General features: G+C 39.3%; 1 protein-coding gene across 1 annotated transcript in view; it reads left to right on the forward strand.

Annotated features, from left to right (window-relative positions):
- Positions 1 to 1,951: 1,951 nt before the first annotated feature.
- LOC148852439 (uncharacterized) overlaps positions 1,952 to 13,787 on the forward strand; it is a 32,797-nt gene continuing 20,961 nt past the window's right edge. The window contains exon 1 of the mRNA XM_088947327.1: positions 1,952 to 2,091. The gene's annotated coding sequence lies outside the window, so the exon portion shown is untranslated. The remainder of the gene's footprint in view (positions 2,092 to 13,787) is intronic.

A 13,787-nucleotide genomic window follows, 5' to 3' on the forward strand; every position in this document is an offset into this window, starting at 1 on the left:
TAATACAATCTTGCTATCCTATGTGCCTACCCAAAACAGAAAAGATCCTTGAAATATGGTCTGGATGATAAAGTTAGATTACTAGACAAGGTTATCTCCCATTTGTATCTTAAGCAACCACTATGTATTTGAATATCTATGGGGTCTGGTTGAAGAAATCAACCAACTTTTACAAGTTGGCTTTTTTTAAAATGTGTAAATGTAAGACATTTCTTTCTTTCAATGCCATAACATGGAACCGTGTCTACTGAAAACAAAGAAAATATATGGAGAGAATAAGATATTCAAACAAAAAAAAAAAAAAAAGTGAAGGGTAGGATACTTTTGAGGAAGAAAAAATAAACCATGGGTACTAGTTTAAGCATAAGACTTTTTTGAGTGCTTAATTTAATGGAAGATCATCCACCTTTAACAAGAAATATGCTAGCCTTCAGAATATCTAAAGCAGTCTATAGTCCTCCTACACATGACTATACCTAAGGATGAAAGAATATTTTAAGTGCCCAGAACATTTGAACTTCTTAACAAGAAAGATGAACCTAAGAATACATATGGGGAGAGAGGCTAATGTAATTGCTGATTATCTAGCAATGAAAATGATAAATAGGGATCAATTTGAAGGTTGTTTTCATTCCCATGTGGTCCTTTTAGCTCGATGGGTTTTGTTTAAATTGGTTTAAATTGTCCTTTTATATGCCACTTTTATATCGGAATCAAAAGGCCTCAAAACTGGATACACCAGTCGTAGCGTATCAGTTTGATACACCACCGATGCATATCGTATAGTATTATTGGCCAATACGGTCCGATGCTTAGCAATATGGTCCAAACAATTAAACACATCATTAACCACTAAGACCATTTTATGATAATACGTGAAATACATTAACTTTTATTAAATTTAATGTCCATAACCAATTCAAATAAATAACATATATTATATTCAATCACCCCAACTATAAATTTAAAAGAATAATATTAAAAAGTAATATTTTATAAACTAATAGAACAAATAATCTATCAAATCCACATTTATATTAAAATATGATTTTTAACCTTAAGGAATTTATACAAATAAAAATATTAGTACTAAAATAATTATTTTAGTACTTAAAATTTATAAATTTTCATATGATATGTATCTAAAAAAATTTATAAATTATTAATTAATATTTTAATTTGTATTGAATAACAATGTATTTGTTGTTTACAAAATAAAAATATTATTAACAAATTATTTGAGAATATAATATAAATTGAATCTATCAAATCTACTAATCTACGTTTATATAAAAAATTATAATTAAAAAAATAAAAAATATTAATAATTGAATAATTATTTTAGTAATTAAAAATTATGAATTTATATGTGATATGTATCTTCAAAGTTTTAATAGATTATATATTTTTGTTAATTATTAATTGGTATTTTAATTTACATATTATAATAACAAATTTGTTGTTTACAAAAATAAAAATATTATTTACCAAGCATTTGAGAATTAAATTTTAATTTGACATTTTTGTTAATGTTAAAAATGAAAAAAAAATAAATATAAAATAATTGATATAATAATTTAAATTTAATAGTTACATATATTTTTTTCCTTAGACTTATAGAAATTAAAATAATAATGGTTGTGTATGCATTAATTTATAAAAATCTATATAATATATGTCTTGAACTCTTAACTAATGTATTATCGATAAAATTGTATGATATTTATACATCCTATTATAATAAATTTAGTGATACTAATATACTATTTATATGTATTTTTCTAATATATTCATGCATTTCTATAATTTTCATCTGTACCCATGCTTTTCCAAAATATATGCTTATAGCCGATACCGACAGTAACCCTTGCCCCTAAATTAATTTTCCCTCTAAATAATGAACGCGTATGAGAAAAAAGGGTATGATTGTATTTTCGCATAAATTATCCCTCACTCCTCTCTCTATTCTTGCCGCCGCACTTCTCTTTCTGTTACTGCTAAAGCTTCCTGCATAACGGTTTGATTACATAACTCCAATTTTCTTCTCCGGCGACGACCACCTGGTTACAGTCGTCCTCAGCTTATTTATCGGTATGTAGATTAACTCCAATCGTCTTCTCTACATGTTTTGTGTGTTTCTTACCTGATTTTCCACTTTTTTTATTTTTATTTTATTTACATTTTACAAGATTAACTCCAAAACGGGTTCTACAAAGATATCAAAGCCGGAAACTTTCAAGGGTTCTGGTGAAATATACCCACTGTTAGGTCAATCAGTACACGCCGGTATCTGTTCTCTGTTTGTTTTGCGAACAGAGGACGCATCCTTGAATAATTCAAAATGTATATATGTTAAAACCATGGATACCCAATGTTTTCTAAAGTATAGCAGAACACCAGAAAACTTATTATTGCCTTGGTTTTCTGTGGATACCATCTCTAGCATATATAGAAGCCCTACATTGGCAAGAAAGAAATTGCTATGCCGACCCTAAGATCTAACTCATTCAGACATGCTTTAGGACATACTTTGTTCAGTACAGCTATGTCGAGTCCTGCCTTGGGACACATTTTGGTTAGCCTATTTTGGATCAAACCAGATTGTTCAATCTAGATTCCGGATTGCTTCCTATAAATAGATGTCTAATATTTTGAATAAGTCCCTCACCACACCGTAGTCAGGCTGGTTCTATTGTTTTTGTTCCGCAAAGGACCCCAAAGGGATGGCAAGTTTCCCCATTTCCCACCGGGGATGGGGATGATTTTCCCCGCAGGATGGGCATGGAGAAATTTATCCCCACCGGCAGGATGGGACGGGGCGGGGACGGGGAGAACACTTCTCGCGCCATGGGCCCAAAGGGATGGCAAGTTTCCCCATTTCCCACCGGGGATGGGGATGATTTTCCCCGCAGGATGGGCATGGAGAAATTTATCCCCACCGGCAGGATGGGACGGGGCGGGGACGGGGAGAACACTTCTCGCGCCATGGGCCCAAAGGGATGGCAAGTTTCCCCATTTCCCACCGGGGATGGGGATGATTTTCCCCGCAGGATGGGCATGGAGAAATTTATCCCCACCGGCAGGATGGGACGGGGCGGGGACGGGGAGAACACTTCTCGCGCCATGGGGTCTTCACTTAAATATCTGTAAAATATTTTTTAAATGTGGTTGAATATGTTTTGATATGTTTGGATCCATTTTAATAAGAGTGTAAATTGTAACTGAACAAGTATTTAAATATTCAAACAGAAAAGACAATTTGAGAAAGATCACCCGTTGCATTTCTGGGTTGATCAAGAATTGAATTTATAACTTACAAGATAGTTACAGTTACAACAGTCACAGTACATGTGTTTTGAAAATAATTAAAGTGGCAGTTACAGTATAACGGATAGAATTGAATGGATGAGAAGAAGCCAAGTAGGACTATGTTATCATCCCCCCTCAAGCTGAACAGGGGGTGGACCAATGTTCAGCTTGGACAGCAAACTTTGCAGGCGATTTGAGCCGAGGCGTAAATCAGCAGCCTGATCTATAGAAGACACATGATGAAACCTGGAGAAAGTTACAAAGCACTTGTTCTCGTACAAAGTGATAGTTGACTTCGATGTGCTTTGTGTGAGCATGAAACACAGGATTAGAGGTGAGTACAATTGCTGAAATGTTGTCACACCAAATAGTAGGACAAGAGAGGGTGAGAATGTGTAACTCCTTGAAGAGAGTGCAGAGCCATCGGCCATGTGATTTCAGCAGCAGCTTGGGCAAGACATTGGTAATCTGCTTCAGTGGAGGAACGAGCCAACGTGGGCTGCTTCTTAGCACACCATGAAATAGGATTTGGGCTGAGAAGAACACAGAAGCCACTAGTGGACCACCGGTCAAGTGGGCAACCAGCCCAATCAGCAATAACAGGCACTTAACTTCAGTGGGCCAGGTTGAAGATGTAGTCCAGTGGTGATGGTGCCTTTTAGATACCACAGAATTCTTTTCACAGCAGTATAATGAGCCTCAGTGGGTGAGTGTAAATACTGGCATGCCTGATTAACAGTGAAAGCAATACCAGGTCTAGTTAGGGTGATTTATTGAAGAGCTCCAACCAGGCTTCAATATGTAGAGGGATCATGCAACAATGGACTATCGTCATGTGTGATTGGGGAGGAAGAAGTGGGCGAGGATGCAGGTTCACAACCCCCCATATTTGCACGATCCAAGAGATCCATAACATATTTGGACTGATTAAGAAAGAGCCCGGTGTGAGTACAATGAACATGAACACCCAAAAAATAGGACAATGGACCTAAGTCTTTCATCTTGAAGTTGGTGTTAAGAAACACAATGGGTGTAGAAATTAGTGTGGAGTTGCTGCCTGTGATGATGATATCATCAACATACAATAAGAGGAGAGGAGGAGGATATTGTGTCCACGATGGTAAATAAAGAGGGAAGAATCAGAAGTAGAGATGGTGAACCCAAAATCTAAAAGTGTAGAACTGAATTTCTCATACCAGGCCCGTGGTGCTTGGCATAAGCCATATATGGACTTGCGCATCTTGCAAACATGTGTGGGTCGTAAAGGATTTGTGTAGCCTGGAGGTTGAGCCATAGACTTTTTCCTGAACATCACCGTGGAAAAATGCACATTCAACGTCCAACTGGTGAAGTGGCCATTGAAGAGTGACGGCTAGAGAAAGAACAACCCATATAGTGGTGTGTTTGACAACTGGGATGAAAGTTTCAATGAAGTCAATACCTGGTTGTTGATGAAAACCTTTAGCAACCAGTCTTGCTTTGAACCTGCTAACAGAGCCATCTGGGTTGCATTTAACTCGATACACCCATTTACAGCCAACAACATTCATGGTGGGTTGAAAAGGCACCAGTGTCCAGGTACCTTGGTGTTGAAGAGACGTGTATTCCTGATCCATGGCGTGATGCCATTCTGGGCTTTTGGATGCTTGTGTATAAGAACGGGGTTCCATGACGGTGGTGGCCCCAAGGGTAGTGGGGAGTGGGTATTTGGTAGAATATAGTTTGGGTTTAAAGATTCCTGATTGAGAGCAAGTTTTCATGGGATGGGTGTGCAAGGGCTGAGAGGACTTTTGGGATTGGTGATTACTAGAAGGCTGGACAGGGGAAGGTGATGACGGTGGGGTGAGACACGGTGGAGAGGATGATGCAAGCAGAAGATTATTGTCGGGTGCATGCATTGAGGAAGGAGAAAGGTGAACATCAGTAGAATCCTTTGACAATGGTGGTTCACCTGAAGAAATACATGCAGTAGCATCCTTTGAGATCGAAGTAACTAAGGGTATGGAGCCAGATTATGTCAGTGGGCTGTTGTTGGAGTGGTAGACATGGATAGCATAGGCAACCGAAGGACTTAAGATGACTATAATCTGGTGGAGAGTGAAAGAGTTTTTCATATGGGGAGAGAGTGGGGAGAGAGTGTGAGAGTGAAGAATAGGCATGCGATTAACTAAATAAAGTGATGTTTGAAAGGCTTCCAACTAGTATGTTGGTGGCATGGAAGCATGAGAAAGAAGAGATAATCCGGTTTCTACGATATGCCGGTGTTTCCTTTCCACCACACCATTCTGTTTGGGTGTGTGAGGACAAGAATGCTGGTGGGAGATACCATGGGTAGTGAGAGAAGTTGTAAATGGTGTGCTTGAAAATTCTCCCCCACTATCAGTTCTAAGAGTTTTGATTTTGCAGTCATAAAGATTTTCAACTAGTGCTATGCATCTTCATTTTTCTTAATATAAAGAAAAATGAGATTTTTCTTTGTTAAAAATAAAGAATAATGAGATTTTTCTTCCCTCTTCCTCCTCATCCCCCCCTCCTCTTAAGGAGGCTTACGCGTCTTACATTCTGAATTATGCCTCATGCCTCGAGGTGGTGGAATGCCTCGTGTCACGGCTCCATGTTTTAAAACATTGGTTGTGTCTGGGAAATAATTAGTCATTTTTTCATAGAAGACCAAGTATATGCCTGAAAATCTGATGAGCATAACTTTGTGCTTCCTATTTGGTAAAGCCTGATCCTTTGCACTTTGCTTCTTTTAATGGGCAGACAAAACTCTCCTTCCAGTGCTTCCTAGCAATGCACTAATGCAGTTGTAGGCCTTAGTGCTGTGAGAATGAGTTCCTCCTTTATATTACCAAAGGTCGAAGAGTCCTTCTCCTGCCCATATCTCGAACCCAAAGTCCTTAACATAAAACTCAATTTCTAATCCCTACTAAGAAACTCAGTGTTTTTTGCAGTATATCGTAACAGTTATTTTTAAGGTGTACCTTTCTATATCTCTGGTATTAGGAAATTTGTGACAGTCCAAAGTTTTTTGGTATCCCAAACAATGTTATACCTTAACAGTTATTTTTAGTTAATGAACAGGTGCATAAGAGATGTTGGATATGCCTAATCATATATGCAAATGCTGCCTGTGTGGGAACTTTAGTGGAGTGCTACTTCTCAAAACATATGTTCTATCATGAGGATAGCTTTAAGAAAAACAAGGGCTTCTTTGATTCCTCATTACTTCAAACTACAATGGCAATTTTACCGTTCTGCTTCATTTCTAATGAGTACCTTATCTCCCATTCTATGAAAAGGAGAGAAGATTCCTCCCATAAATAGATTCAATAGCGTGGTAAATCAGGCATCATTTGATATCCAAATGAGTGAATTCTATTTCTTGTTATCTAGATGAGTCGGTAATCATCGAAGTACTGAGAAAGCTGATGTTGTTTCCTATCATTTGCAGCTGTGAAAAGTTAGGGTTTCTTTCTCAAATGATGACATCTCTATATTGCTGATATCTAGGCTTGTGTTTTCTAAGGAGGAAGAATAAATATAGGAGAACAATCCCTAACCTTCATTAGATAAACCCCTCCCCTCCCCACTTTGTCAATTTTTATGGTATTATTCTCATACCATAATTTAGATGGTATTCTTCTGTTTTAATGGTATTTTTTATTTTGACATTTCTGGTTTATCTTTAATGGAATCACTCTTTATCTATTAGAAAAAATATTTCAAATTTAATATTAATTTTCATATTTTGCAATTCTTTAATTTGTGCTTAGCTACTGACTTCCTGCTAAGAAAGAAAGATTTTCACTGTTTTGAAGTGCTAGTAAATAAACAGTATGTCAGTATAATGTTTTTATCAATTTCTCTGTTTATCTAGAATTTCTGTTTTTTGAATGCAATATTTTTATTTTTAATAAATTTCTCTGTTTTTTCCAAGGTTCTATTTTTTGTCTGAATCATATTTTTTTTTTATCAATTCCTCTGTTTTCTGCAATTTCTGTTATTTTTTGTCTGAAATATACATTTATTATTTTTTATTAATTTCTGTATTTTTCTGAATTTTTCTTTTTTGGATGAAATATATGTTTTTTATTTTCCAATAATTTATGCGTTTTTCTGCAATTTCTTCTGTTTTTAGATTATTTATAATTTTTTATAGTCAACAATAAATTCATTAAGAAGGCAGCATGCTCAAACAGAAGCATTTGGAAGAAAGTAAGAAGCTTGCTCGAAGGCTTGGAGCTCAATAAACAATGCAACTAATGAATAGGAAAACAAAGCAGCTCAAAAAAAAGTTACAAATTGAAACCCAGTCCTGGACATTCCCAATCAAGAAGGTTTTTTCCCACCCCCACCGTTGCAAGAGAATCTGTAAACATTGGCACACCTAGGCACCCAATTGAATGAGCAGTTCGACTAGGATGCCGAAACTTGTACTTGTCTTTGTCTCACCAACACTTTGAAAACCCAAGGAATTTGGTCTTCGTTATTCATCCAGAAATTTCCAGTTTGGCAATCTCTCCTTCCACCTTTACTTCTTTCAGACAGTAGATGTTCAAGACTGCTATCAGCCTTGAACCCTAATAGATTTCAGGTTCGAAAATAGGAGAAAAGGTATAGAGGAGAGAGGAGAAAGAGTAGAGAGAGAGAGAGCAGTAGAACACAAGAATTGAAAGGAAGGACAAAATCTAAAATGTTCTACCGCCACCACTTCTATTTAGTATTTATGGGTTATGCTAATTACATGGAAAGGACAGATCTGCCCTTAGTATTTACATAACAAATAGAACAAGATAAAGCTGAAATAAATAATTACTGAAATAACAGATTGGCCACTAGCTAACCCTAGGATGAATAGAACACATTCTACCCTACGAACACAGTGGGACCATAGCTGTGGGGCCCACATCAGTGTTCTCTACACTCCCCCTCAAGTTGGGAATAAATGTTTATCATTCCCAACTTGGATAGATCCGCCTCTAACTTCTTCCTTGGTACAACTTTGGTGAGGATATCTGCGAGCTGCATGTCGGATGTGATGTACGGGAGACACACTTCTTGTGATGAGACCCTCTCTCGTACAAAATGTCGATAAACTTCAATATGTTTAGTTCTGTCATGCTGCACCGGGTTGTGTGCTATACTAATAGCCGCTTGATTATCACAATATAGCATCAGAGGCTTCTCATACTCAATACCCAATTCCTCAAGTAGTGATCTCAGCCATAGGATTTCAGCCACTTCGTTAGCCATTGACCTGTATTCAGCTTCAGCACTGGATCGAGAGACAATACTCTATTTTTTACTCCTCCAAGAGACGAGGTTACCTCCCACAAGGGCACAATATCCAAAGGTATACCTTCTGTCATCAACACTCCCAGCCCAATCGACATTTGTATAGACCTCCACCTTCATGTGTTTATTGTTCTTGAACAGTATACCTCTACTCGGGCATCTCTTCAAGTATGCTAATATTCTTTCTGCTGCAAGAAGATGTGTGGTCCTAGGAGAATGCATGTACTGACTGACAATACTAACTGCATAACTGATATCTGGCTGAGTGAGGCAGAGATATAGTAGCTTTCCCACTAATCGCTGGAACATAACCTTGTCTTCAAGAGGCTTTCCACTCTCTGCACTAATCCTGTGGTTCTGTTCAATGGGTGTATCCGCAGACTTGACACCTAACTTTCCAGTTTCCGCCAATAGATCTAGGACATATTTCCTCTGAGAGACAAATATCCCCTGTTTAGATCTAGCAACCTCAATACCCAAAAAATACTGAAGTGCACCAAGATCTTTCACCTCAAACTATTGATGAAGGAGCTGTTTGAGGGACTCAATCTCATGGCTATCATTTCCTGTCACAACAATATCATCAACGTATACTGCAAGTAGTGTCAGAGAAGACTCCACCCTCTTGATGAATAGGGTATGATCTGACTGGGCCTGTACATAACCGAACTTCCCAAGGGCTAGTCTGAATCTATCGAACCAAGCTCTAGGTGACTGCTTCAAACCGTACAATGCCGTATTGAGCCGACAGACCTTCTTACCTGCCTCTGTATCATAGAATCCAGGAGGCAATTGCATGTAAACCTCTTCCTGCAAGTCCCCATTCAGGAAGGCATTTTTAACATCCATTTGGTACAAAGGCCAAGTGTAGCTTGCTGCAAGAGATAATAGAACCCGAATGGTGGTCATCTTGGCTACCGGGGCAAAGGTCTCCAAGTAATCTATACCATAAGTCTGGGTGAACCCTTTTGCAACTAGCCGAGCTTTATACCTCTCAATGGAGCCGTCCACCTTGTGCTTCACAGTAAATACCCATCTGCAACCAACTGGTTTCTTTCCTTTGGGCAGATCAACTATCTCCCAGGTGTTATTTTTTAACAGGGCATCCATTTCAACCTGCATTGCATCTTTCCACTCCAGGACGGATAGGGCTTCTTGCATTGTTCTTGGAATAGGGACATTGGCAACGTAAGTAAGATAGGACCTGTAGGTGGGAGATAGGCGACCATAGGATAAAAATTGGGAAATACAGTGGGCTGTAGATGTGGTACAATGCCGTCTCCTCTTATGGACGACAATGGGAAGGTCAAGGTCATCTGCGGGAGGTGAAGTGGCAATAGTGGAAGAAGTCTTTGTGGACTCTGGGACTGTAATACCTGGACTTGGAGCCGCAGAAGAGATTGGAGCTGGCTTAGACTGTTGATGACTGGGATCAACCTGCCTGCATCGCCTGTGATAGACCTTCAACTCCTGATCCCTCTGACCACCCTCACTATGGTAGCCCTCATCACCCAATGGAATAGGTAAGGGAACAGCCCCAAAAGTATGAACCCTACCCTCATTGCGCTCCCCCTGAAGAAAGTGACCCAAATCCCGACTTGCACTGCTCTCCCCCTGAAGAAAGTGACCCAAATCCCGACTCGCACTGCTCTCCCCCTGAGGAGAAACCCGAGAATAATAGGGTGTCTCCTCAAAGAAAGTGACATCCATGGAGACAAATCTTTTCCCTGAGACAGGATCGTAGTAGCAATAACCCTTTTGAGTTTGTGCATAACCAAGAAAAATGCATTTGGAGGCTTTTGGTTCGAACTTGGAGTGATGGGGTCCGAGAAGCTGAACAAAACAGGTACAACCAAAAGTTTCAAGCGGAGCAATGAACAACTCCTCATCTGGGTATAGAAGGTAAAAAGGAGATGACATATCAAGAACCCGATTAATAAGATATACCGCCATGAGGATAGCATCACCCTAGAAGCGAATAGGGACATTGGAGGTAAACATAATACTTCTAGCTACCTCCAAGATGTGCCTATTTTTCCTTTCTGCAACCCCATTCTGCTGAGGTGTATGAGGGCAAGTGCTCTGGTGGATAACCCCATGATTAAGAAGGTAAAATGCCAATGGCTTAGCAAAGTATTCATTTGCATTATCAGATTTTAGAACTTTGATATTGGCATCAAAATGGGTTAGGATCACTTGGTGAAAGTTTTGGGTTAGGGCGGGAACCTCATCTCGTGAACGCATAAGATAAACCCAAGAAAACCGGGTATGGTCATCAACAAATAACAAAAAATATCTGTACCCATCCATAGAAGGGATGTGATATGGCCCCCAAACATCTGTATGCACAAGATCAAAAGGACGATTACTCCTTTTTATTACTCAATGAATAAGAGTTTCTACAATGTTTAGCAAGCTCACAGCATTCACATTACAACTGGGACAACTCAACAGACTCAAACAAATTAGGAAACATACTCTTTAAGGACCGAAAAGACAAATGACCCAATCGGTTATGCCAAAGCATAACCGAACTCACACTCTGGGAAATAAGTGACTTCTTATCCACTGGCTCTTCTCGACGAGAACTCTCCCTGAGCAGATAGATCCCATTCATCTCACGGCCAGTCCCAATCACCTTCTTCGTCTTCAGGTCTTGAAAAACACACCGGTCAGGGAAGAAGGTTACTGAGCAGTTCATGTGTTTGGTAATACTACTGACTGAAAGAAGGTTAGTATCAAGCTTAGGAATATGTAATACAGAAGACAAGGAGATGGTATCCGATAGTTTGATGTCACCCTTGCCAGAAATGGGGACAAGAGAGCTATCAACAATAGATACTTTATCCCTACCAGAAGATTAATGATAAGTGGTAAACAATGAAGGTAAGCTAGCCATATGGTCGGATGCACCTGAACCTATTACCCAACAGGGTTCAGTAGTACCTGGAGCTGAGGCATGGTAGGTTGAGGCTCGAGTACCTGAATGTGCGAAAGCAGATGTGGCAGGGGCTAATGGTGACTGCGGTGGCTGAGCTGAGTTCCCAACTTCCTTTTCCAACTGTATAAGGGCAGCCCGAACTGCGGCTAAGGTCTTTAAGAAAGTGCCTCTTGTGCCAGATGAGGATGCTGAATCAGTATTCAGGGCCACATGAGCATTACCCTTCTTGCTTCTCAACTTTGCCGGGACCAAACAAAGATGCAGCTTCCAACATGTTTCTTTTGTGTGTTTGGGTTTCTTAGAATGCTCACATACCACATAACTGTTGTTTCCAAAACTGCCTTTGGCCTGATTTTTAAACTCCATTTCAGTCAAGAACCAGTAGTCTCAAAATTAGTGTTACTACAATCAAAGAACAACACTTGGACTATCAATCACAACCAAAAATCAGTATAGAACCAATCTGTATTCACGGTATATGTGCATGAAACAGGTATAGCTGATGATCTGAAACCAACTAGCAAGCACAACAGCAACAGTCCGTACAGTTCTCACCCCTTAAGAGAGTTCGAAAACCCCCCAAAAAAATCTGAAAACAGCTTGGAAGCAGGTTTGATATGCTTAGCAGAATTAGGGTTTTAATCAGTCCTTAAAGAAAACATTTCAGTAGCACATTCCAATCAGTACCGTACAGATAGACTTACAGTAGGGTTAATATGAAACCCTAAAAGCTGATCAATGCTGGAAAAAACTTGAGAAGAGCTCTAGGTAAATCGCAAGGTTCAGCCTAACATTAGGGCTTGCCGCAAGCTTATTAGGGTTTGCCGCAAGATCACTTTCAATCCCTAGAGTAGGAGAAAAGTACCCTAAGCCAGTTTGGCCCAACAATAGGGTTTGCTATAAAACCCTAGAGAATAGAAGGGAGAAAACCCTAGAATGGTTCGGCCGCCCTTTCCAGATAGGTCCAACCTATCCTCTCTGTTAGTACTTCTCTTAGAAAATAAATAACTTACAAGAAAAACTGTTCGCTGCCTTCCAAGGTTACCTGAACCCTAGCCTTCTCTGATTCTTCCTGATCACCAACACTCTGCAACCGTGACAAGTCTTCAACAGCTGCTAAACCCTCTGGCGATCTCCAAGAATCAGGCCACGAGCTCCACTTTCTCAGCTTCCAGCCGTAGGATATTCTCATGTTGTCGGCTGGACTAGACTCACATGAGAAACCCTAACCTTGCTCTGATACCAAGTAGATGTTCAAGACCTTGAACCCTAATAGATTTCAGGTTCGAAAATAGGAGAAAAGGTATAGAGGAGAGAGAGAGCAGTAGAACACAAGAATTGAAAGGAAGGACAGAATCTAAAATGTTCTACCGCCACCACTTCTATTTAGTATTTATAGGTTATGCTAATTACATGGAAAGGACAGATTTGCCCTTAGTATTTACATAACAAATAGAACAAGATAAGGCTGAAATAAATAACTGAAATAACAGATTGGCCACTAGCTAACCCTAGGATGGATAGAACACATTCTACCCTACGAACACAGTGGGACCATAGCTGTGGGGCCCACATCAGTGTTCTCTACACAGACCTTGCAAATTCATTAAAATTAGCCCCTGAAGTAAATCCTGCAACTCAGCTTTTAAAGAAGTACCAGAGCCAATTGCGCCGGAAAATCTAAGCAGTATTAGTCCATTATAGTCCCTAACTACACCCCCAATGCCAGAATCCCCTGAATTCCCATGACGACATCCATCAAAATTAAATATTATTTTTCCTAACTGCCAGTGCACCCCACTCAACCAAACTTTCAGGCTTCCTAAGTTCCTAACTTGGAAATCAGCTACAATTTTTCATCCTCTTAACAGATAATTCATGGCAATGCTTCTGAAATCTTCACAAACCAATGCCCAATGAGCTCAATCAAATCCTCAGCCCTTATTACCTCTTTTCCTCAAAAATTCTAGCATTTCTTTCCATCCACAAACCTCACAGGACTGCTCCACGCATAAATTGCGAAGGATTCTCTCTCTTTGTAGTGCATCTCACTTTGTTGCTACCGAAAAGTTCCTTCTGAAATCTGAAGGTGCCATCCAAACACAACCAAACAAAGATGAGAAATGTTCCAAACCTGAGCCGCAAAAGAGCAATCCAAGAGCAGATGATTGGTACTTTCCCCAGTTCACAAACAAAGGATGCATACATGAAGTGAGACACCAGTTTTTTTTGCTTCCTT

The sequence above is a fragment of the Nelumbo lutea genome, chromosome 5 (assembly GCF_056320005.1).
Source record: "Nelumbo lutea isolate HS-2025 chromosome 5, American lotus-T2T, whole genome shotgun sequence".
NCBI lineage: Eukaryota > Viridiplantae > Streptophyta > Magnoliopsida > Proteales > Nelumbonaceae > Nelumbo > Nelumbo lutea.